Here is a 23,025-nt window from a genome sequence, read left to right as displayed (position 1 = left end):
ACGGGAACGTTTGCGTTTATGCACAGTTTTCAAAAAAGTCTTCCGTTCACATGCATTCGTTTCATTTAACGTGTCTGTTCAAACGAGACCGCTGGAAACGCTGTAGTACATATGCCAGGACTGTAAGTGGCGCTGTAACTTCTGCCACAAAATACACCAAAAGCAGCAAAGAAGACCCCGGAGCAGCCCCGCAGCAATGTTGCCATGGCTACCCTTCTGTTTATGCCGCGCGGTGGATTTAGCCACATGTAGTAGTTCATGTAATTCTTCATGTCCACTTGTTGCTGATGGTTGTGGTAGAGGAGCTGTAGATTTTGCACTAACATCTGTAGCATGGTCGAGCTGTAGATGTTGTACTAACATCTGTAGCATGGTCAGTAGCAGTAGCACTAGCAGTAGCTTCTGACAGTAGCTACTGACCATGCTACAGCAGTGAGCAGCAGAGGCGGGGAGAGGTGGGGCTATCGTTATTTTTTCAGGAAATATTCGTATAGAGGCGATTACACGGACTCGTTTGACCCCCCAGAGCGTTTAGTTTGCAAATCTATCCACCTTGGGACCCGTTATCGTATGTGGGGTCCGTTTGTTACGGCCTCGTGTAAATAATAGGGCTATATGCAAGAGAAACTATGCAGATACAAGCCGTTTCGTTCTCGTGTAAATGTGGCCTAAGAGTACTGATATGTCTACCATTTATTTTCTGAGTGTAATATCTGCATTTTCTCTTTTGAAAAACTAAGTCTTAGTTTGGCCACTCATTTTTAATCACACACGTCTCCCCATCCCATTCAAATTATTCACGGGAATAGCAGTGTAGCCTACATAGCCTATATGCATTTGAAAAGAAATAGTACCCCCCTCTAAGTGACTATCTGTTGACTTCACAACTTGTCACAAACCAGGGGACTTTACTGTGATCTGCATGCACTTATCAAACATTTAATTAAAGAATGGTGATATACACAGTATATGCTGTGATGCAGCGGGAGGGGCAAAACACACACTTCAAGTCAGATCATCACCCTTAGCTATTTTAATTACCTCTCAAACTACCTAAACTAGTTATACATGTTTATTTTTACTGTCGGCCGGGTCACTCATTACTGGATCAGCTGCTGCATGAGACAGACACTGAAAAGTATTATCATCTGAAATTAATCATTATGTTATTAGTATTAAATACATATAAGTATTTTTACAACTTGTATTTAGAAATACTCTGTTGTAATTATTGATGCATAAATGTGTTCATCCATTCAATGTGGCATCTGCTATAATGGGGTTAATGTATGATATTATTTAATAATACAATACACTATATAATATATGATATGATAATTACATTTTAATTTGATTCATTTCTTATTTCATAGTTTCTCATCATTATTATGAAAGCACCTATTGTTTTAAATAATGGTCGGAATGTGACCTGTGAGCCTTCTGAATTACCGTGGGATAGCACATTCTAAACTAAAATGTTCAATTAAAGTAACATCTTATCTTATCTTATCTTAATAATATCTTCATATTAATAATAATAATAAATCATACAGTATGTGTCCGAAAGGGAGCAGGAGGAAGCAAACACAAAAATATACAAAAAATATACTGCATATTAAAGCAAACGATTGTAAAGGTAAAAGTATGAGCATCAAATCGCAAGTGCTGTACATATAATAAAAATACCCTACAGTAAAGACACTTTACAGCAAATACAACAGCACAGTTTGTTCAGAATATCAGTATGAGAAAACGACACCCTCTGTCCTTAGACCCTCACATCGTACAAGGAAAAACTTCCAGTAAAAACCCACATTTCAAAGGGAAAAATGGGAGAAACCTCGGGGAGAGCAACAGAGGAGGGATCCCTCTCCCAGGATGGACAGAAGTGCAATAGATGCCGTGTGTGAATCGAAGAGATAATACATTTTACAGCGTAGGTAGACCGCAAGACAAATAAAGAAGTGTAATGTAAACATTTACATTATTATTATGATTATTTAATATATAAAGACTATATATTATTGAATTACAAGATTAGATATACTTTATTTGATCTAACATATTGATGTGTTCAAATGCTCTTCTAAACAAAACTGAAAGTCCATGAAAAGTTGTCTTTCTGTATTTGTGAATGAAGCGCCATCTCCTGGTTAAATCCTGAAATTGAAAATCTGGCAACGCCCTCTTGGAAAATAGTGGGAGGGCTTAACATTCCCAGATGCTGGTCTTAGGCAGGAAGCAGGCAGGAAGCTGTAAGCTGGAGTCCTATCTGGAGTGCTACATCTGTACCCCACCTTTAATTATACGTGTAATACATTTAAGTCAAGCTAAGGTACATGTGATGGTAGCTAGTTAGTGTTCTTACCTGTGATGCCTCCTCCAAACAGCATTATAACCAGACTGTATCATTAAAACTACAAGTACCAGTTCTAGATCCTTGACTTTAGACAAATAATTCAAAAGACAAAATGTATTTAAAGACCAATCTTTATTTGAATGTGCCTCTTAACCTGAGATATTAGTTATACAGTAATAGTATTAACAATCTAAAAAAACTGAGCAACTCAACAGTCAACTTGATATTTCTTATTGTCTAAAGCATTTAATATTTTCATTTTTCCCCTCTCATATTCAGTGTGGACAGATTGAGACAGCGTGGTGTCCAGAGAGCTGCAGAGACTTCAGGGAGAAACCTCCGTGTGATGGACGGATTGAGACAGCGTGGTGTCCAGAGAGCTGCAGAGACTTCAGGGAGAAACCTCCGTGTGATGGACGTCCTGTCTGTTGGTTTGGAGAGGACTGAGGGTCTTTCCTCTGCGAGGAGGATCAGGCCTGATGGAGGAGCCCATGCTGGGCATAGCTGATACCAACTGCACAGGCCTAGTCTGTCACTTTATTTGACTAAATGTGTTTACTTATACATTTAATAGGTTTACACCTTCTGTCCATATGTGCTTTTTATTTAAAACATTTTTGATTAACTTTTGGTTCACATTTCAATAAATTGTATTTGTATTTGCACTCCTTTTGTCCATTATTCTTACTGAAAATGTTAGATTACACATTCACATCTGACTGAAGATTGGCCCCATTTATTTGTGACGTTGCAAACTCTGCGGTACAAGGCACAGGTGTTGTGAAGCTCATAAAGTGAGGCAAATAGAAATAATCAGCTGATGGAGTGTAGATGTGGAAATAGGTGCATTCGATCAGACTATGTTTTTTTTTTGCCACACTTTATAAGCCTGACAATAACCACACCTTCTCTGAGGTGCAGCGTCACAAACAAATGATGGTCCTGATAGACTACAAAAATATTCGGTGTGCAGATCTTTGTTTTCAAAATAAAAGTGTAGTTTCTTAGTGAATGTACTGGTCTTAAAATCTCATAACATCAGCTTTTAATTTTCCTCTTGGATGTTCTTCTTTACCCTCAGAGAAGGAGAAAATGTTGAATCTTGTCTTTCAGGCATGTCCTTTCCTAACAAAAATTACAGGAAACATAAAACATATTATTACAGAACAAGTGTGTTATTTATGAAAGAGGTGTGTTTGTGTATTTAGGGGCTGTATATATAATTATTTTGTAATTGTAATGTTTTTTTTTTATTTCAACAGTGAGCTACAAAGACAATCAGATTATGAATGAATAACAATATACAATTCATCAACATTGAAATATATTACATTATGTCATTTGTTAGACGCTTTTATCCAAAGCGACTTACATACATTCAGTACTGTGGACAATCCCCACAGGAGCAATTTGGGGTGAAGTGTCTTGCCCAGGGACACAACGACATGCTGACTCGTGGGACTCGAACTTGCTATCCCCTGATTCGAAGTCCAGCACACTAACCACTGAGCCACAGCCTCCCTATTTTATTATCAAAATAATATTTAAAGGGGACCTATCATGCAAAATGCACTTTGTGATGTCTTTTATACATAAACATGTGTCCCCGGTGCGTCGGGGAACTCACGCAGCGTCAGAAAATAAAACCCTCTCTCTTTTCTTCCGTATGTTTGTTTACATTAGCAAGCCTCGCTAACACTCAGAGCTAACCTGTACTGAAGAGCACATGTGTTTAAAAAGCAGGAAATAAAAAAAGAACTCACCTTGTGATAAACCTGCAAGAGAAAAAGCATTTGAGCTCCATACTATTTCAGAAATAATCCTTGACGTGGTTTAAACAGGAGGGCGTTTTATCACAACCGAATTTAACTTTATCTCCGGTAGAATTCTGATCAGGCATTAGCTCCGCCTCCTCTTCTTTTTTTTTTCAAGATCCGCGTTTCTCTAATGCCCCTTTCACACTGGCGCTTTTTCAGCTCCGGCTCGGAGCTGGAGCCTGAAAAGTACCGGTTTTTCCTGTTCACACCGCAGCGGCCCCGCCTCATAGCTCCGGAATGCGGTTCACTTCCAGCTCCAAAAAATTGTCGGTCTGGAGGCAAGAGCTTCGGAGCTAGAGGCGGCGTCGCTTACGTCTCTCTTACGTCGAGGCGTGCAGGAAACTAAACCCACCTCACCTGAACATGCCATGGGTCGACTGAAGAGTCTCGTCATGCCTGCCTACAAGCAGTAGCGCTGAGCAAAGTGACTAGAAGGCAACCACACACTTATAAAAAAAAACACACTTTATAAAGTCAGGCAACACTAACCAGGCTTCGTGTGATTCTGTTTATTTGTACCTTACTTTGACCATCCGTTCGCTGTTATTGATCATTGTGGAGAGCAGGCAGACGTTTTGTTTGTTATTATAGCAGCTATCGGATGGAATCAATACATGGGCTGCACAGGTTGTCATGTCCGACTATCACAAGTAGAATCATAATGAAAAATACGCCGGTAAAATGTGCCTGTAGAAAACGGCTTAGCAAGTAGTCAGTTTAGCTTCGGTTGCTATGCTAACATCACCCATGTTATACCAGAGAAACTTTTATAACAGCGTTGTGATGCCAAACACCGTCAATTCAAACTGACACACATTCAAGGGGAACTGGGGGATATGTATCAGCTGCTTGTGTGACAGTCAGACAGTGAATACTTTAGAGCCGTGTGAGCTAACCCGGAGCTAACGGGAGAATAAACTCCCGTGGAAGAGCAGCCAGCACTGCAGCGGTCGGTAAATGCCGCTGAAACACATTAATAAACAATGAACCACGGCACTCTGGAGAAAAGTATGAGGTTGGAGAAGTCGTTATTTTATTTAATCTGGCTTCGTATGATTAAAAGCAACACGATCATCGACCCGACGCATTCCCCCCCCCCGTTGTTGTTGTGAGCTCCGTTGGGGAGAAAATCAGCGATGTAAACTGTGACGTCATGACGCAACAGCGGCAGCTCTGGGCGGTGTGAACAGAGCGGGAGCTGAAAAGGGAAACAGGAGCTGAACCAGAAAAGCTCTAGCTAGGAGCTAGAAAGGGAAAAGCGCTGGTGTGAAAGCCGCATAACAGGGCTGCAAAAGAGGGGTTTGAGCAGTATGAGGCATGGCTACAATGGGTGATCTGTTTGGTATTTTGAAAAACAAAATTCACAGACATGTTTTGTATAGGTATGGCCCTACAATATATGTTTCAAATATAGCATGATAGGTCCACTTTAACTGTTATCAAAACGTAGTGCAACTGTAGAATCTTGCTCTGTTGTCTCACTGAAAGAATAAGTTTTAACAAGTTTTTTACAGACAATATTGAGAGATAAAATAGCAGTTCTCACTATGTGTCAAATATCTTTGCCTTCAATACATTAAATTAGAAAGCTGACAAAGTCATATTGCTTGTTAACATCTAAATGTAACCTTTTGCATGGAAAAAAAACCTCAACTTCATTTATGTGTAGGTGATCTAGTATTTAGTATTGTTTAATGGAATGTATATCAGCGTATTCAAGTCAATACTTCCGTTTATTTAAACCAATATCTGTCTTGATTATTTGTACAGTATGAAAAAAGAGTCTTTGTACCTGTGCTGAAGTTCACTGCTGTGAGCAGTCCAGTTCTGTCTCTCACTCTCTGGTCCAGCCTGTCTGCATCACCTGGACACTTTAAACCAGTGGTTCTCAAACTTTTTCTGTCAGGCCCCCCCTTTGGAGAAAAAAAAAAGTCGGGCCCCCCCAACACAAATAGTCACGTAATGGGCCAAGTTAACATTTATTAAAATACATCAATATGAACGTGTGCATTCCTTTGCTAGAACAGTGATAATAAAACAATGCTCCATAAGTCTGTGTGGCCAAAAAATATACATACATACATAGCAAAGGGATTGCACAATTGTATTGTGCAATCCCTTTGCTAGAACAATAAGTTATAATACTTTGCCACTTTGCAATCTGTGCAAAAAAATGAAAAGAAAGAAAATGCTGATATTTGGCAAAAAAGTGTGTCTTATGGTGGCTGCAATGAGCCTGTGTTGCACTGCACATTTCTTCAAAACGGGGTTGCAGGCTCAGTGGCGGCGCCAGAGATTTCTTTTGGGGGTGCTGTGGGGTAGCTTGACGTTTCATAGAGGGTGCTCAAACATTTAGGGTTTCCCATTAATGTACCGGGCGCTACAGTGGAATTTTCTACTGCAACAATCCACACGCAAATACACAGTGTACCCACGACTGTTACAATGAAGGCTCGATAATCAGCTCACAGGTGTAAGCAGGGGTAAAGTGCTATTTTTATAAGTGGGGAGTGGACCTAACATAGGAGGGTCCGGGGGCATGCTCGCCTGGGAAGACCAAAACGTTTGAGACCCAGCCACTAGCTCGCTAGCACCAGAAGCTAACAACAACGATCTTCGGTACCGGTGCGCTCTCTCTCTCTCTCTCTCTCGCTCGCGCACGCACACAAAATGGCTCGTTCCACACACACACAGAGCCGAGCTTGAATGAAACACAGAGAACCAGACGTACTTGTACTGTACTGTATCATATTATTTTCGAATCAATAATTTTTCAAATTATGATTTCTTTTTTTTTTGGTTTTTCAAAACCATTTTTCCTCCTGGTCTCTCCCTGTCATGCCTCTGCGCGCCCCCCACTTTGAGAAACACTTCTTTAAAGGGGACCTATCATGCAAAATGCACTTTTGTACATCTTTTATACATGAATATGTGTCCCCGGTGTGTCAGGGAACTCACCAAGTGTCAGAAAACACAACCCTCTCTCTTTTCCTCCATACCCAAATCTCTAAAAACGGGGCTGCAACGGAGCTGATACATATTTGAAATTGTTCTGACGTCAGAAAAGGGGTGCTCCGCCTATATGGGCAACTCTCCACCTATCAGGGGAATGGGGGGTTGGGCCACGGCCATTGCCGCTCGAAAGCGCTGGAGACGCTGTAGTACATATGCCAGGCCTGTAAGTGGCGCTGTAGGCTGCCACAAAAGCAGCGAAGAAGACTTCTCACAGAATCAGCCCTTGCAAAAACAGGGCTGGAAAAGAGCAAATAGAGCGAAATGAGGCATGGCTAAAATGCATGATCTGTTTGGTATTTTGAAAAAAAAACTTCACAGACATGTTTTATATAGGTATAGCCCTACAATATATTATTTAGGGATGTAACGATACCAAAAACTCACGATGATCTCAATGGGATAGTGTTGTCACGATACCAACATTTTGGTTTCGATACCGATACCAAGTCAAGAATTGCGATTCTTTTTCGATACTTTTCTTTTATTATTTTCATGATCAATAAAATTGTAGTTTATCTGTTAAGTGTTTTCTTACAACATGGTCTCTTCTTTATACTTGAGTTTATGTGATTTCTTTGATAGTTAACTTTATATTTTATTAACGTGTAATAGTACAGTAATATAAATAATTATTGACAAAATGTACATTGCAGATGTTAGCCACATTGGTAAGTTAGCTAAAAAGATAGCCATATTAGACAGTTATCATTGCCATTAATTGCCTCGTCAAACTACGAAAACGTTCGTTTGTCACAAAATAAATTACACTTGTTTGACTTAGATTTGAGGGCATGGGCTTGAGCATGACGTAATTATGTTACCTATCACATTCGCTAGCCTGTCTGTCTTTAAATTCTTTAAACAGCTCTGGATGCCGGTCGGCGAGGTGCTTAGCCAAGTTTGATGTGTTGGCTCCCTTGGTTTGCAGGGATCTAAAACATTTCTTACAGACCGGCCTCGTGGTGTCCGTAGGCTTGCCCTCACTGTCAGAGATATAGCTCAAATACTTAAAAATGGCGCTTCTGGCATCTTTTTTGTCAACAAGCCGAGGCGCAGCGGCAGTTGCACTCCCACTTGCAGCCATGCTTCTCGTTTTCTCACATGCTCTGGCAGCTAGCGCGTGCATGAGAGAGGGGAGGCACTAATGGCGCGTTTCCACTACACGGCCTCGCTCGGCCTCGCTCGGTATGGCTAGGCCTCGTTAGGACTGGCTCACTTTATGGCGCATTTCCATTACAGTTTAGGAACTGGGGTAGTATCTATAGTAACGCAGTGTAGGCGGAGCCGTGACGTCATCTTCAATGAGAACCCCAGAAAAACAACACAGCCGTTAGCTGTTAGCACTCAGAGCTCACAGCTCCTCATATATGTTCAGAAACTAGACAAAAGTTAAACAAGTACAAACCACAGACTGCCTGTGTCATGGCAAATACAGTCGCTGCTTTATTTATGTCTGTATAGGCCGTTGTTGTGAGTGTGGACGGTCGGAGCATATACTGCGTTAGCTTAGCCAATCTCCATTTAGAAAACACGCATTTTAAAAGGTTTTTCGCCTGCCGTCTGTCTGCAGACTTGACAAAGCATTAATTCATGGTTTTTACTAACCGGTATCAGTATGTTGTTACTTCGGCATCATTTTGAAACGTGTATTACAATTAAATCACGGTCAAATATGTCCATCTTGTTGTAGTTGTAGCCCCCTTGCCAGCGATGCTCTCTCTAGTTTAGCATACTCAGCCCGACTCAGCCTCGTTGTCTCTGGCCCTAGACCCACGATTTTATGAGGCCAGACAAACTGTGAATTAGGACCCGCCGGCCGGTACTAGGCCAAGTGGAAACGCAACCAAAGACGGGCCAGGTCACAGCCCTCTTAAACCGTGCTCCGCGCTGTAGTGGAAACGCGCCATTAGAGCGTGCTTGAGAGAGGGGAGGGACTGCAGGCACGGCTGCAGTGCAGGGAGTGGAAGCAGAGCGCTGAACACACACGGCCCTTATTAAAACAGCGCTTTCTCACCGGAGTACTTTTCCCTGTCATTCTTAAAGGGCCCATGTCATGGCCATTTCCACTGATCATAATTCCATTGTTGAGGTCTACTAGAATAGATTTATATTGTGCAATTTTCCAAACTCACATTGGTTTCTCATACAGCATCTCTGTAAACTACGTGTATTCACTGAATTTCACTCTCTGCCTTTAACGGCTCGTTGTAGCTCCAATAGCTCCAGCCCCCACCCTCCCTGTGAGCACAGTGTGCTCTGATTGGTCGGGACGTTGTGAATCGCGCTGAGCTCCGTGGAGGTGTTGTTTCCTTGTTTAGGATACACAGCGAAACACAGCCAAACTCATCCTGAGCACACACAAAGTCACAGCCGAAGTAAAAACAATAAGTGTGGCTTGATATTGAGTAAGAAAAAGGTTGATAAACGCTGTGAGAATGGGTCTGCAGAGAGAATTTCGCCGCGATCCCAACTGTCTGTTATCAGCCTGCAGCCAGGGAGGAGAAATCAGCAGAGCTGCTGCCTGCACATAGAGTGTGTGTGTGTGTGAGGAAGTCCGTGGATTGGTCAATTTGAACCAATCAGCGGGGGCTTAACGTAACGGCTCCGCGGACGTAACGTAACGGCTCTTCGGGATTGGTCCATTTCGTTCCGGGTACCGCTTGACATCATGCCGTACCCGGAACTCAAATGGCCAGTGACGTATCTCCAACGAGGCGTTTTGGGGAGGTATTTTCTGTGTTAGAGTTTTACTCGCTACAGGGTGTACTTTGAGGGTTTTGACTCTGCACAACGTTTACATGCATAAAAACCTTCATAACACACAAGGGGACGGGTAATAACCGGAAAAGCATGACATGGGAGCTTTAACATTCATCACGTAGCTGATTAAAATCATAAACACATACAAAAAGTACTCGAATTTCACTTGCCGCAAAACCGCATTCATGCACCGTCTGTTTTAACCGCAGAGCGAGTCACAATATTCCGATATAAGCATGAAGAACAAACAAACACGGCCGGGGTCAAGTTGTGTTCCCTGGATGAGCTGAGCAGGCAGAGTCCCTGTAGCATGCATCACGGAGCTGCTAGCAGAGACAAGAAGCTAACAGCAGCAGTCACTTGACAGAGCTGTCACTCAATGTGACCACGCCCTAATTTATGCAAAAACGTTAAGACCTAATATAAATAAAAGGGTCATGTTAGAAAACAATTCACTCAACAATTCATAATCATGAAGGTGGAATCTAACTATATCCCGAATAATTTTTATTGCATCCAGGGGTAGAAACATGTTTATTTCTGCTGTAAAGTTGGGCATTTTAACATGGGGGTCTATGGAAATTGATCTTTCTGCAGTCATCGCTTATCGGCCAATAGATGAACTGCAGTTTGTGGCACTTCCTTATTGGCCTCCCGGCTCTGCCCCAGAGTTTGCCGCTTGGTCCCGACGGACCCGACTGTTGTGTCGCCTCACGTCTCCTGCATCTTGGCCAAAAAGTCGCACTGGAACACACCGCAAAGACTTCAGCCGACGGCCAAGTAGCACGTACGCACTGCGCATGCGTGAGTGGCAATAACTCTCCTTACCAGCAGGCGGCGGTAGTGTGTATTCGTCATTCAAAAGAGGCAACCGGAAGACAGACTGCGTGATATATACAAACTTCAGCTCTCTGAAGCAGAAATAAACTATTTAAGCATTGTGGCTGGCAACCTTAAAGTACTGCTGCTACCACATTCCATGCATCAGTAATTATAATCCAAGATTATATGAATATACAACATCATAACACTGACAGGCAAATTATGTATCATCATGTACATCATTATAATGTTGTGTTATCTAATGGCTGTAGTATGAAGGTACAAAATAAAGTTTTGTATTTTGCAGTAGCGGTAAAAAGTGGTTTATTATTAAATGTAGAACTGTAGCCTACAATGTAAACAATCGACTAAAATACAATAAAATAAAAGAATAGCCACATCGTCCAGGGTCCTGTCCGTTAAATACTTGAAGAAGCTATTGTCCACCTCATGCAGGAAGAGTGGCAGCAAATTACGTGGCAACTGAGTTGGTCTTAGGTTTCTTCATTCCAGATCGCCATGATGTAAAATAAATTCTTGCGTCCAGGTGAGATGAAAATGAAAAATAATAGCCGTCCGTGTGTGCCTTCTTCACTTCCGTTTCGCTTCCCATGCACTGATTCGCTAAGCTGAACAGCCAATCAGAGTGATTTATTTTGCCGAATCGGGGGCGGAAGGTGTCGGCACGGCCGAAAAGACACGACGGTGCGGGACACACCAATCTGAGTAGGGCGACAGGATGCTCATCGACGGCCAGACATCTATCGCGGCCAAAATCGGCTTGGTGTGTCAGGGCCTTTAGAGCTACTAAAGAGGTTTTCTTGATCCAAGCTTTTTGTTTAACATGCTTTAGATATTTAATCGTGGAGAAAAAAGCAAAGAGTGGGTGTACACAAAAGAATCAAGAACACATTTGTTGCTATCAGTTAACAACTTTTTGGGCCATCACTGATATTAGCCATTTGCTAGTGTGGAAACGATCACAGTACTTACACAATACTGCAGCTCTAAATTTGACAAATGTGTTGCATTTTGGTAACACTTTATTTTGATAGTCCATAGTTAACACTCTATAAGTCATCAGTTGACATTCAACAACACTGTTTCAACAGACAAGTAACATGCATTTAACTAACTGCCAGTAGAATATAAGGTACATCTCAAGTGTTGATCTATAGATTTTACAAAAAGTCTCTGTTGACTGTCAACATGTTTTTTGCAACAGGTTATTAACCGATATTCAACCTTACTATCTGTAGATTGTGTCAACATCTTCAAAATTGACAAGCAACTACTCAAAATCAATCTGTCAGTTGAAAGTCAACAGGGTCATGTCGACTATCTGTTGAGTCAAGATGTCAACTAAAGATGACATTAACCATTAGTTGATGATCAACAGATAAGCAACTTTAGAGTTTAGTTGATTATTACATTAAGCATTAATAATAGTAATACATTTAATTTCAAAGCGCTTTTTCAGGTGCTCAAAGACGCTTTACAGTGGTGATAAAACAAGATCAAATAGAATAAAACATATTAAAACAGCAACACAACATAATTCACAAATTAAAAGCCAATCTGAAGAGGTGTGTTTTGGTCAGTGTTTTGAAAGTGGGGGGGTCGGTGCAGTCTCTGATGTGTTGTGGAAGGGAGTTCCAGAGGGTGGGGGCAGCGATGAAGAAGGCTCTGTCCCCCCAGGTTCGGAGCTTTGTTCGTGTGGGGATAGAGAGGAGGTTCGCTTTTGATGAACGAAGGCTGCGGGAAGGGTTGTAGTGGTGGATCAGGTCGGTGAGGTAGGGGTTGATTAGTTGATGATCAACAGATAAGCAACTAAAGTTTAGTTGACTATTACATTAACAATTAGTTGATGATCAACAGATAAGCAACTTTAGAGTTTAGTTGACTATTACATTAACCATTAGTTGATGATCAACAGATAAGCAACTTTAGAGTTTAGTTGACTATTACATTAACCATTAGTTGATGATCAACAGATAAGCAACTTTAGAGTTTAGTTGACTATCTGTTGATCGTCAACTAATCTAGAGTTGACTATCAGTATACTTTTAGTAGGTTCTCCACTGAGCGTTTGTAGGCATGTGTTAGGACTATCCAATTAAAGTGAAAAACAGTTGAGAACAGTAGAAAGTCTATAACCTACAGATGGAGCATCTTATTTCAGACTCCAGCATACAGCTTCCTGCCTACTACCAGCCAGTTACCTGCCTAAGACCTGCCAAAGACCAGTATCTGGGAATGTTAAGCCCTCCCACTATTTTCCAAGAGGGCGTTGCCAGATTTTCAATTTCAGGATTTAACCAGGAGATGGCGCCATATATTAAATAACTATGGCCAAACTAAGACTTAGTTTTTCACAAGAGAAAATGCAGATATTATATAAAAAATTACAGTTAAAATCTTGTTTTTAATGCCCCAAGAGCAATAAAAACACTTGTTAAAAAAATCCTGAGTGAGGCTTTCATAAATTGCATTTAGCTGACGCTTTTATCCAAAGCGACTTACTATTTAATAAATGATAAATGATTATTCATAACAAATATGAGTGATGTGTGATTATTATTCATGCTATATACTGATATAGGGCTAAGAAAGCAATCAATCCTGCAAATTAACCCTTAGTTGTTCAATATATTTATTCAGACTATGTGAGTAGAAATACAGAAATTCTGCTCCCACCTAAGGCCAACGTTGCAATATTACAACATTTCTCTAAAAACTTACCAAAACGTAAACATTTTTAAAACTCTTTCATTTCTGCTCCAGAGGCCAGGGGTTAAATTGGGATTTGATATGTGGGGGGGCTCTGTTAGAAGGTGCGACGGGGGAGGGGGGAGAGAGTTAGACGCTCGTGAATTGTCAACTGGTTGACATCAGAGCATCGTCCTATGGGCTTAGCCCCGGACAGGTACAACAAGTATTCACTCAGAGGGGGGTACTAAATGCCACCCATTTACATGTAGGCAAACAAAATCAACATACAGTAGGGGGGTGGGGGATGGTGAACGGTATGGTCAATGTTTGTAAACACAATCCCCAGGATGTGTCCTTATCAAACCAAAATAGAAAATGCAGATATTACACTCAGACATTGGAAAAGTATATGTTAAAAAGCCTCAGTCATGTTCAGCTATGTTACTATTTATAATGTTATTGTTGTTACAACAGAAGATGTTTTTCTTTATATTGAAGTTAAATGCATCAATCTGGTGCACTTTGAGGTCAAAATTAAGAGATTTATGGATACCGCTGGAAAAAGCTGTGTGTGAAAGTTTAAATCTTCCTTATTGAGCTTTAAAACAAATGAATAACGACTATATATATAATAATAAAATAAACACCGGCTGTTGTTATGCCTGCTGTAACGTTAAATTACTCCGTTCTCCGCTTAAGTAATTATGCCGTTACAAGCTTCATAGTTGTATTTATCATCTAAATTTGCCGAAACAAGTTTAATATTCTGAAAGCCAAGACTTTGTTTATTTGAAATCAGATGAAAACAAACTGTAACGGACCCTGCCGTGTTATCTTGATATTTCCGGCACAGACCCTTTCATACCGGCAATGCGCGATAGAAACAAGAGGAACTGCGACAGCATAAATATGCGAACACAAACCTACAGACTGCTGGAGAAGAGATATCACAGGGGGGGTTGGGACACACACATTCCGATGGCCAATTCGTTTTAAACAAAGAGTAGCCTACTCAACATAGGGGGGTGGGGGCTGGTGAACGGTATGGTCAATGTTTGTAAACACTGTGACATTTTGACTTTATTTGATCATTTCAGTTAAAAACTAATTTAGTAATTTACAGGAAAGGAGTGCACGCTACTAAAGAGACACGCTACCATGGAAACATACGCGCTCTCGCTAAACTGTACTACGACGCTGGTTATCAAGTGGATCGCTTAAGCCAGCCGTGTCCTATCTAGTTAGGTGCGCGTTCACATGAAAGGGGTGGTATTTGGAGCATTCGACCAATCTCAAACATGGACAAGCGTACTGACAGCGCAGCGTCATACTTCCTGAATGAAAAGTGAACTTTAATATTAGTCAAATATGAAGAAGTTAAACTTTAAACATCCATGACTTAAACACTTTATTCAGGATAAAAGCCACATAGCTGCACCTGCAAGGTGAATACAGCTGGTAAAAGAAAAAGCGTTTGAATGCGTACATTAACAGGTTTATGATATCACTGCCCCGTATAAGACACGAGTGGATCTGACTTTAATTACATTTGACTCGAGTGTTTCGTCAACTTAATGTGTTGCTTAAAATAATACTTCTGCATACAGTATGTGACACTGTGTGTTGCACGGCCAGATACGGCTCAAGAAGCTGACTCAGATAAGGAATATATGATACATTATGATGTGATATGTAAGCTTGTCACTCAGAGTAACCTACAGTTAACTTAACTGTTGGAAAAGAAAGATCAGGGGGGGGAGAGAGCTGTGGGTGATGGGCCATTAGGTGTGTAAACACACAGCTGAGAGCTGCCGTTTCATTCTGACTGTTTAAAAAACGGTAACAACGGACTATTTTTCTTGGCGGATGCATGTCAATTTAAATCAATACATACAACTATTTTTTAAATCAATAAAAACATTTTCTAAATCCATAAAAGCATTTCAATTAATATTGGGAGTCATGTCGTTACTTTGTTGAGAATGTGGCCATGTAATAAGCGGGATAATTTGCAGCGACTTGGTCATTATGGGGAAAAATAACACCCAGGGATCAAGATCCCTCCGCATTTCCTCTCGTTCGTTTTTTTCGACTAAACAACATTATTTTGTTAAATAACAACATGGTGATGTTTTGTAAATGATTACATGTCTTATTTAGCACAGACTATGATCCTATCCGTGACATATGGATCTTAACAAAGATCCGCTATACATTAGTACCAGACATACTGTACATTGTGGTGATTGACATTATTCACCCACGGATCTATGGGTTGGGGTATTGTTCCGCACGGACATTTTAGTGAACCAGACCAGCTGTTTCCGCCGGTCTTCGCTTCCCGGGCATGAAGTTGTTTACATGTGTGTTCAGATGCTAAATAAAAGTTTAGCTTGTACTTTTGATACCCCGCCTCCGACTCCCGTCTCTCAGCACCACAACATCCAGTTTACTGTATAGAAGTTGATTTCACATGAGCTCCAGTGTGGAACCCCACTGCACCCCCTGGTGGATCAATGATCCATTGCAGCTGGCTTCACAATAATTAAATGTATTTATCACGGGGGCGGTATCAAGTCAGACTGGGGGCCGGCTCTTCATCACGGGCCGATCACGGACCAATCACGACCCTCGCGTTTCAAACTGTCCAAAATAAGACGCTCCATCTGTATCAACAGAACACATACATTCATCCACTAATTGAATGCACAACTGATCAGAAACACTGGATAACTGAAGTCAATACCAGGCTATAAAGCACAGTAAAACAAACACTATGGGCAGGATATCAGAGAAAGAAAGCTTTTTTTATTTTAAGAATATGTTAATACATTTTATTAAAATTTGATTATTTCCAGTTTGTTTAAAAGCACAACACATTAACATACATGGAGACACATGGTTATTACTTGATGGTTATTCCAACTGCATCTGGCTCGTGGGCAACGTATAACTTCATGCTGTGCATCACGAGCCTGTTGCACTTAGACCTCTGCTGTTCCCTGTATACAAATGAAACACTAAATTGAGTACAAATCAGGACACACCATGTGTTTTCCTCAACAACAAAAATCACATCCGTCTTGAAATCATAACGAGACAGTTTACATTAGCTGTTAACAGACGGTAACAGAGGTGCTATTCACATGCATTACAAGGGGTTTAAGCCATCAAAAAAAAGGCTGGTTTGCAAGAAAATGAACCACATAGTCATGATATTGATATAGTTCATAAAATGTCCAACTACATATTTTTAACCCCACCTCATGCTCAGAGATTTATATAAAGTGGCACATGGGTCCTAGAATAAAAAGAACAGACGATTATTTCAACTTTTATCTTGATAAGTGAGAGCGCAGGCAGTCTACATGAATGCAGGGCAAGGCACGTTTCTGTCCAAAGGTTCCATGATGGAGTCGATAATGTTTTAAAATATCACTTTGAGTGGTGACACTAGTGCTGCATAGTTTACAACTCCATCCCACCTGTGATTCAAAAAATAGAAATGGGTACGTTTACCTGATGCTCATTATATTAGTATGTAAACATAACACGTCTTGAATTAACCTCTGAAACAACAACTTTAGTCTGACACACTCAAGGGCTTACCTAATGTGAACCTGAAGTCCATAGCAGGAGGCTAAATGTCTTCAAGAGGAGGTGGGACTGTTTTCTGGGGAGGCAAATAAAAGAACAAAATAGTTACATGATGAAAATGTAACAATCATTTCAGTAGAATTCATTAAAACATATTTAATTCAATTAATTGAATCAAACATAATTAAAATATAAGTATAATTTAAAACGGTATTGTATTTATATACATTTATAAGGATGGCATATATTAAGGATAGTATTGGTAGATACCAGTACAATTCATGATTCTCTACACAGCAGATCCTAATTACTTCAATATACACTCCTTTATCTCGTTTGCATACTGTCTAATATCTATTTTACGTTGTAGTAAAACATCTCCTTAATAAAACTGTATTTATTGATATTTCTCGCTAAAGACTGCATTTTACTGGACTACATAGAACACATCTTGCTGACGTTATAAATCCATCTTCGCCCAATTCACAATTTTACTGAATTGCGCCTGAATGCACCTTAACTGAAGAGAGCTAACGTTCTCTCCTGCAGATTCAAACATGGATTTGCATCTATAGCGTTGCATAAGCATGAAAAATATAGTTTTAGTTGCACTTCATATTGTATAATAACAACTCGATGCTGTAACTGCAGACGATGAGTTTAAATTGGGTACACATCTAAGATTGTAGAAAGATAATTAATTGCTCACAGTAAAACAAACGGTGAAATACATACAAAGGAATAAATATCAAATCGGCGCATTAGTGACTTACTCTTACCTAACCGCTGGGTTATAAAGTAGTAGGGAATAGCTTTAGCCGAGGTATTTTACCACACAACATGCAGCAGAGCCTCTGAGCCCCGCGGCTGTATCACGGTGCCCGGCAAACGCTTAGAGCGGCACAGGAGAACAGTTTGCGGAGTTGATTCTTAATACGTGCTCTTAAGGCCCTGACACACCAGGCCGATATCGGCCGTCTTCGGTTGTCTGGCGACAACGCGTTCCTTATCGCCCAAAGTCAATTTGGTGTGTCCCGAACCCTCGGCCGTGACACGCCTTATGCCCCTTTCACACCGGCGCTTTTCCAGCTCCTGCTCGGAGCTGGAGCTGGAAAAGCGCCGGTTTTTCCTGTTCACACCGCAGCGGCGGCGCGTCATAGCTCCGGAATGCGGTTCACTTCCAGCTCCAAAAAATTGTCGGTCCAGAGGCAAGAGCTTCGGAGCTATGACGCGGCGTCGCTTACGTCTCTTACGTCGAGGCGTGCAGGAAACCTTACTTTGACCATCCGTTCGCTGTTATTGATCATTGTGGAGATACATGGGCTGTACAGGTTGTCATGTCCGACTATCACAAGTAGAATCATAATGAAAAATACGCCGGTAAAATGTGCCTGTAGAAAACGGCTTAGCAAGTAGTCAGTTTAGCTTCGGTTGCTATGCTAACATCACCCATGTTATACCAGAGAAACTTTCATAACAGCATTGTGATGCCAAACAGCGTCAATTCAGACTGACACACATTCACTTAAGGGGAACTGGGGATATGTATCAGCTGCTTGTGTGACAGTCAGACAGTGAATAGTTTAGAGCCGTGTGCGCTAACCCGGCGCTAACGGGACAATAAACTCCCGTGGAAGTGCAGCCAGCACTGCAGCGGTCGGTAAATGCCGCTGAAACACATTAATAAACAATGAACCACGGCACTCTGGAGAAAAGTATAAGGTTGGAGAAGTCGTTATTTAATTTAATCTGGCTTCGTATGATTAAAAGCAACACGATCATCGACCCGACGCAGTCCCCCCCCGTTGTTGTTGTGGGAGAAAGTCAGCGACGTAAACTGCGACGTCATGACGCAGCAGCGGCAGCTCTGGGCAGTGTGAACAGAGCGGGAGCTGAAAAGGGAAAAGCGCTGGTGTGAAAGCCGCATTATTTGGCCTTTCACGGTCGACACCCGGCCGATTCAACATGTTGAATCAACATGTTGAATCGGCCAAAAGCTATCGGGCCAAGAAACCACTCTGATCAGCTGTTCAGCTAGCAAATGAGAAGCGAAACGGAAGTGAGGGACGTAAACAAACGATTTAAAAAGGCACAGGACAGCAGCTAAACCCCAGCAGGTGATACTTAAAAGACATCAAACATAGCCCTTAAATGTCCTCTCTTACCTCCCACACATAGCAGGGACATCTCTGATATTGGCGGGAACGTCCCCGGCTGTCCTCTGCTGAGAGCTCCGTGATTTGTTTGGTCAAGTCCGGTTTTTCATCGGTTTATTTGTCAGTATAAAGTTGCAGGATTAGTCTCAAGTACCTCAACATTGTCCTTAAGTACAGTGTCTAAGTAAATGAGATACTGTCTACTGCTGTTCATTTACCTATTGTGAGTCGCCTCGGATAAAAGCATCACATGGAAATGTAAATTTAGCAAGAAGTGGCCATTATTACATTACTACATTGCTGACTCAATAAACTACACACCCGCCAGAACACTGCGATCATCAGATGCAGGTCTATTAACTGTGATTTTATAGTATGTCTGCACTTTATGTGCTCATTTCATCATTCATGTATTTTTATATTCTAAAACATGTTTTCGATGGACGAGAGTGAAAATGGAACGCACACGCTATTTGTTTGTTTATATCAGTCTGTTCTTCTTCTCTGTCTTCCGGTTGTTGCCTATTTTGAATGACGAATACACACTACCGCCGCCTGCTGGTAAGGAGAGTTATTGCCACTCACGCATGCGCAGTTCGTACGTGCTCGGCTGAAGTCTTTGCGGTGTGTTCCAGTGCGACACATGGCCAAGACGCAGGAGAACTCGTCGATGGAACTGTCGGTGTCGGCGAGTTCTCTGGTGACTGCCTGGTGTGTCAGGGCCTTTAACTTAACCACATAATTGTGTCGGTAGGCATTTGATGCAAACTTTGCCCAACACCATTTGCGCGAAAAAATAGACTACATGAGCACAACAGGGCTGAGTCTAACTTTAACAGCAGTAATGGCGCTGGCATGTCGATGTTCCGTTCAAAACAGTGAATACAAGAAAAGTAAATAACACTTGTTAGTTAAAAAGCAGTAATTAATAACTCAGGTGGTATGCTTACTTGTTTTAGATGATTTGAAGAGAATCCAACGCAAACACGTGTCCAACTGCCGAAGAATCGCTGTAAAGAGGAACAGGAAGTCTCACACCGCGGTATTCTCGTTTGAGGGCGTGGCATGACCGTGGCGTTGACAAAAGCATTTTCATGAAGTTTTCCAAAACGTATTTATAAGAAAGTTCAGGAAAATGTGATATTAATTTACAAATTAATGAGTTCTTAAAACATGTTCTCATTGTTGCTTAAGTGTTACTTATTTAAATGCACATTGAAAAAAAAGTAATTTAGGGCAAGTCAATTACATAAATAATGTTTTTCTTAATTAACAAGATTATTATCTCAGAATTCCAGAAAAAGTTCTTGTGAAAAACCTTTTTTCCTCAAGTGAATGCATTAGGCTTCTGTATTTATCTTATATATTAGTCAAATAAAACAGGAACAGGTGTTCCTAACTCAAAAATTACATACATTCTGAATAAATAACTAAATATTCACACAAAGCCAGAGTCAAGACTAAATTGAATTGCATTGCAGTGTCACAAGATTTGTTTTCAATCAATTTCAGTCAAGATTTTGTGGTTCCTAATGTGGTCATTGTGACAAAAATAAAAGCACAAATTCATGAACTGTCGAGGAGAAAAAAGATAACCTTCGGGTTAGACCTTGAGAAGATTATCCATTTCCAGCAAATCATTTTGTAAGCATGTTTACTGTGTTAAAAGGAATTTAAAACAGATTTCAATGAAAAGGTAATTACACCTGACTAACAATAGATTGATTAAACATAAAGTCAAGAGATTATTTTTGTAATAATGTTCACACTGTTTTTTGGTAGTATGGAAGAGGACGCTTTGGTAACACCTGGAAAAGAAAGAGATCTTGGGTGTTTGGTATACTCGAGATCAAAGCTGCAAGCAGACGTCCCATTCTTCGCCTAGTAAAGAGAAGAAACAAGGAGACCCTTGTTCCCATCATCAAGAAGCATATCAAGCCTCAAAGTCTTGTTGTGAGTGATGAGTGGAGAGCATATGCCAGTCTTTCCCAGGAGGGCTACAGGCAGGGTCAACCACAGCCAGAATGATGTTGATCCACAAACAGGACTACATACTCAAAATATTGAGAGAGCATGGCAGACATACAAGAGGGAAGTTTGGCGTATGCGGGGGAATCGTTCTGAGAAAACCTTAAAAAAACAGCTCTCCTTATGAGTGGACCTACTGGTTAGCAAGAACACATGGTGTACTTGTAAGACTTATCAAGGACATACGGGATGGTAACCACAGATCAGTTTAGGACCTTTCTGTAGCCTAATTGCTGTTGTTTACTGATGGAGCTGCACACCCTGGTAATTGGCTGGGGGTTAGACACACACATTGGAGCCAAAGGCTCTTTGCTGACGCCCATAAACGTCCTGAACACAGCAAAATAAAAGGAGAAGAGAAAATACAGGCAGAGGGCAGGGTCTCTGTAGATTGGGGGTGTTTCTCAATCGCGAGTAAAGCTGCTTCAGAGCCACTATTTCAAGCATACTACGTCATCGAGTGCCGCCGAAGTACTGTTCCAATCTCCAGTATACTTGGAAATCTACCGAGCCCGGCGTACTCCGTTTGGAGAAATATCGAGTCTGCACATGAGTAGACTTCGCGGTCTTAAAATCCCCACAATGCTTTGCGCACGGACCAATTTCCCCAAATCTGTGGCCGAAGATGTAAGGCGGGGCCTCTCATATGACGCACACCAGCACACTTGCTAGCGTGTTCCACACTTCGTTTTCCGAATGCCAGGAAGTATTCTTGACTCGCTTCTGAAGCAAGATGCTCGGCAGACATGTGCTACCAAGCAAGCGTACTCGCGATTGAGAAACACCCACAGACACCATCACACACTTCTATCTATACATTGTTTTTTAGGAAATTCCTACATATTATACCTTTAACGGTTGACCTTGGCCTCAGGGTAGATCAATAATTTAATGTTCTTCTGTTGGTCAGGTGTCGTTGTTTATTTTATTTATAGTTATTAAACTGTTCAAATCTGCAGTGCAGTGATTTATTTCCGTTTGCCTGGTATTGACTACCAGCTGGTAGATAATGTGTTTCAAACTTTATTTTTGACCATTTCACAACTGTTCAGTGTTTTTACTATATTTGTAGTATATTCTTAAAATAAAAAAGCTTTCTTTCTCTGATATGCTGCATATAGTGTTTGTTCTAATGTGCTTTATAGCCTGGTATTGACTTCAGTTATCCAGTGTTCATGATCAGTTGTGCAAAACATTTCGCTTTATTCCCATGTCTGTTGCATATAATTAATAATAATAATAATAATAAATTGAATTTATATAGCGCTTCTCATCTGCCAAGACAAATCTCGAAGCGCTTCACAGCAAAGGACCGTGGGGGCAAAAAACAACAATATTCACGAAACTGTGTCTCAGGCATGGGTGTAGGAAGCATCCTCAATGTGGTTGGGACAATTTGACGGGGGGTGTGGGCAGGTGGTGGACCTAACCTCCTCTGGGGGGGTCCGGGGGCATGCTCCCCCGGGAAGATTTTCTTTTAAATGTTGAAGTTAAAAGCATCAATTTGGTGCACTTTGAGAGCAAAATGAAGAGATCTATGGATACATCTCTCAACACCCAAATCTGTTTACAGTTTTGAAACAGAACTGTAAACAGATTTACTTTTTCTTTATGCTTGGAGCATCAACACTAACTGAAGCTGCACTCGGACGTGCGACAGCGAAATACACCCCCGGGTATATGGGATGTGTCCCCCCCAATGTATATGGTGAATTCGGCCCTGATTTACAACATAGGTAGACCAAATGTTTGGAAATGC

Source organism: Trematomus bernacchii, unplaced genomic scaffold (genome assembly GCF_902827165.1).
Source record: "Trematomus bernacchii unplaced genomic scaffold, fTreBer1.1, whole genome shotgun sequence".
Lineage (NCBI taxonomy): Eukaryota > Metazoa > Chordata > Actinopteri > Perciformes > Nototheniidae > Trematomus > Trematomus bernacchii.
Note: the sequence above shows the minus strand (reverse complement) of the source record.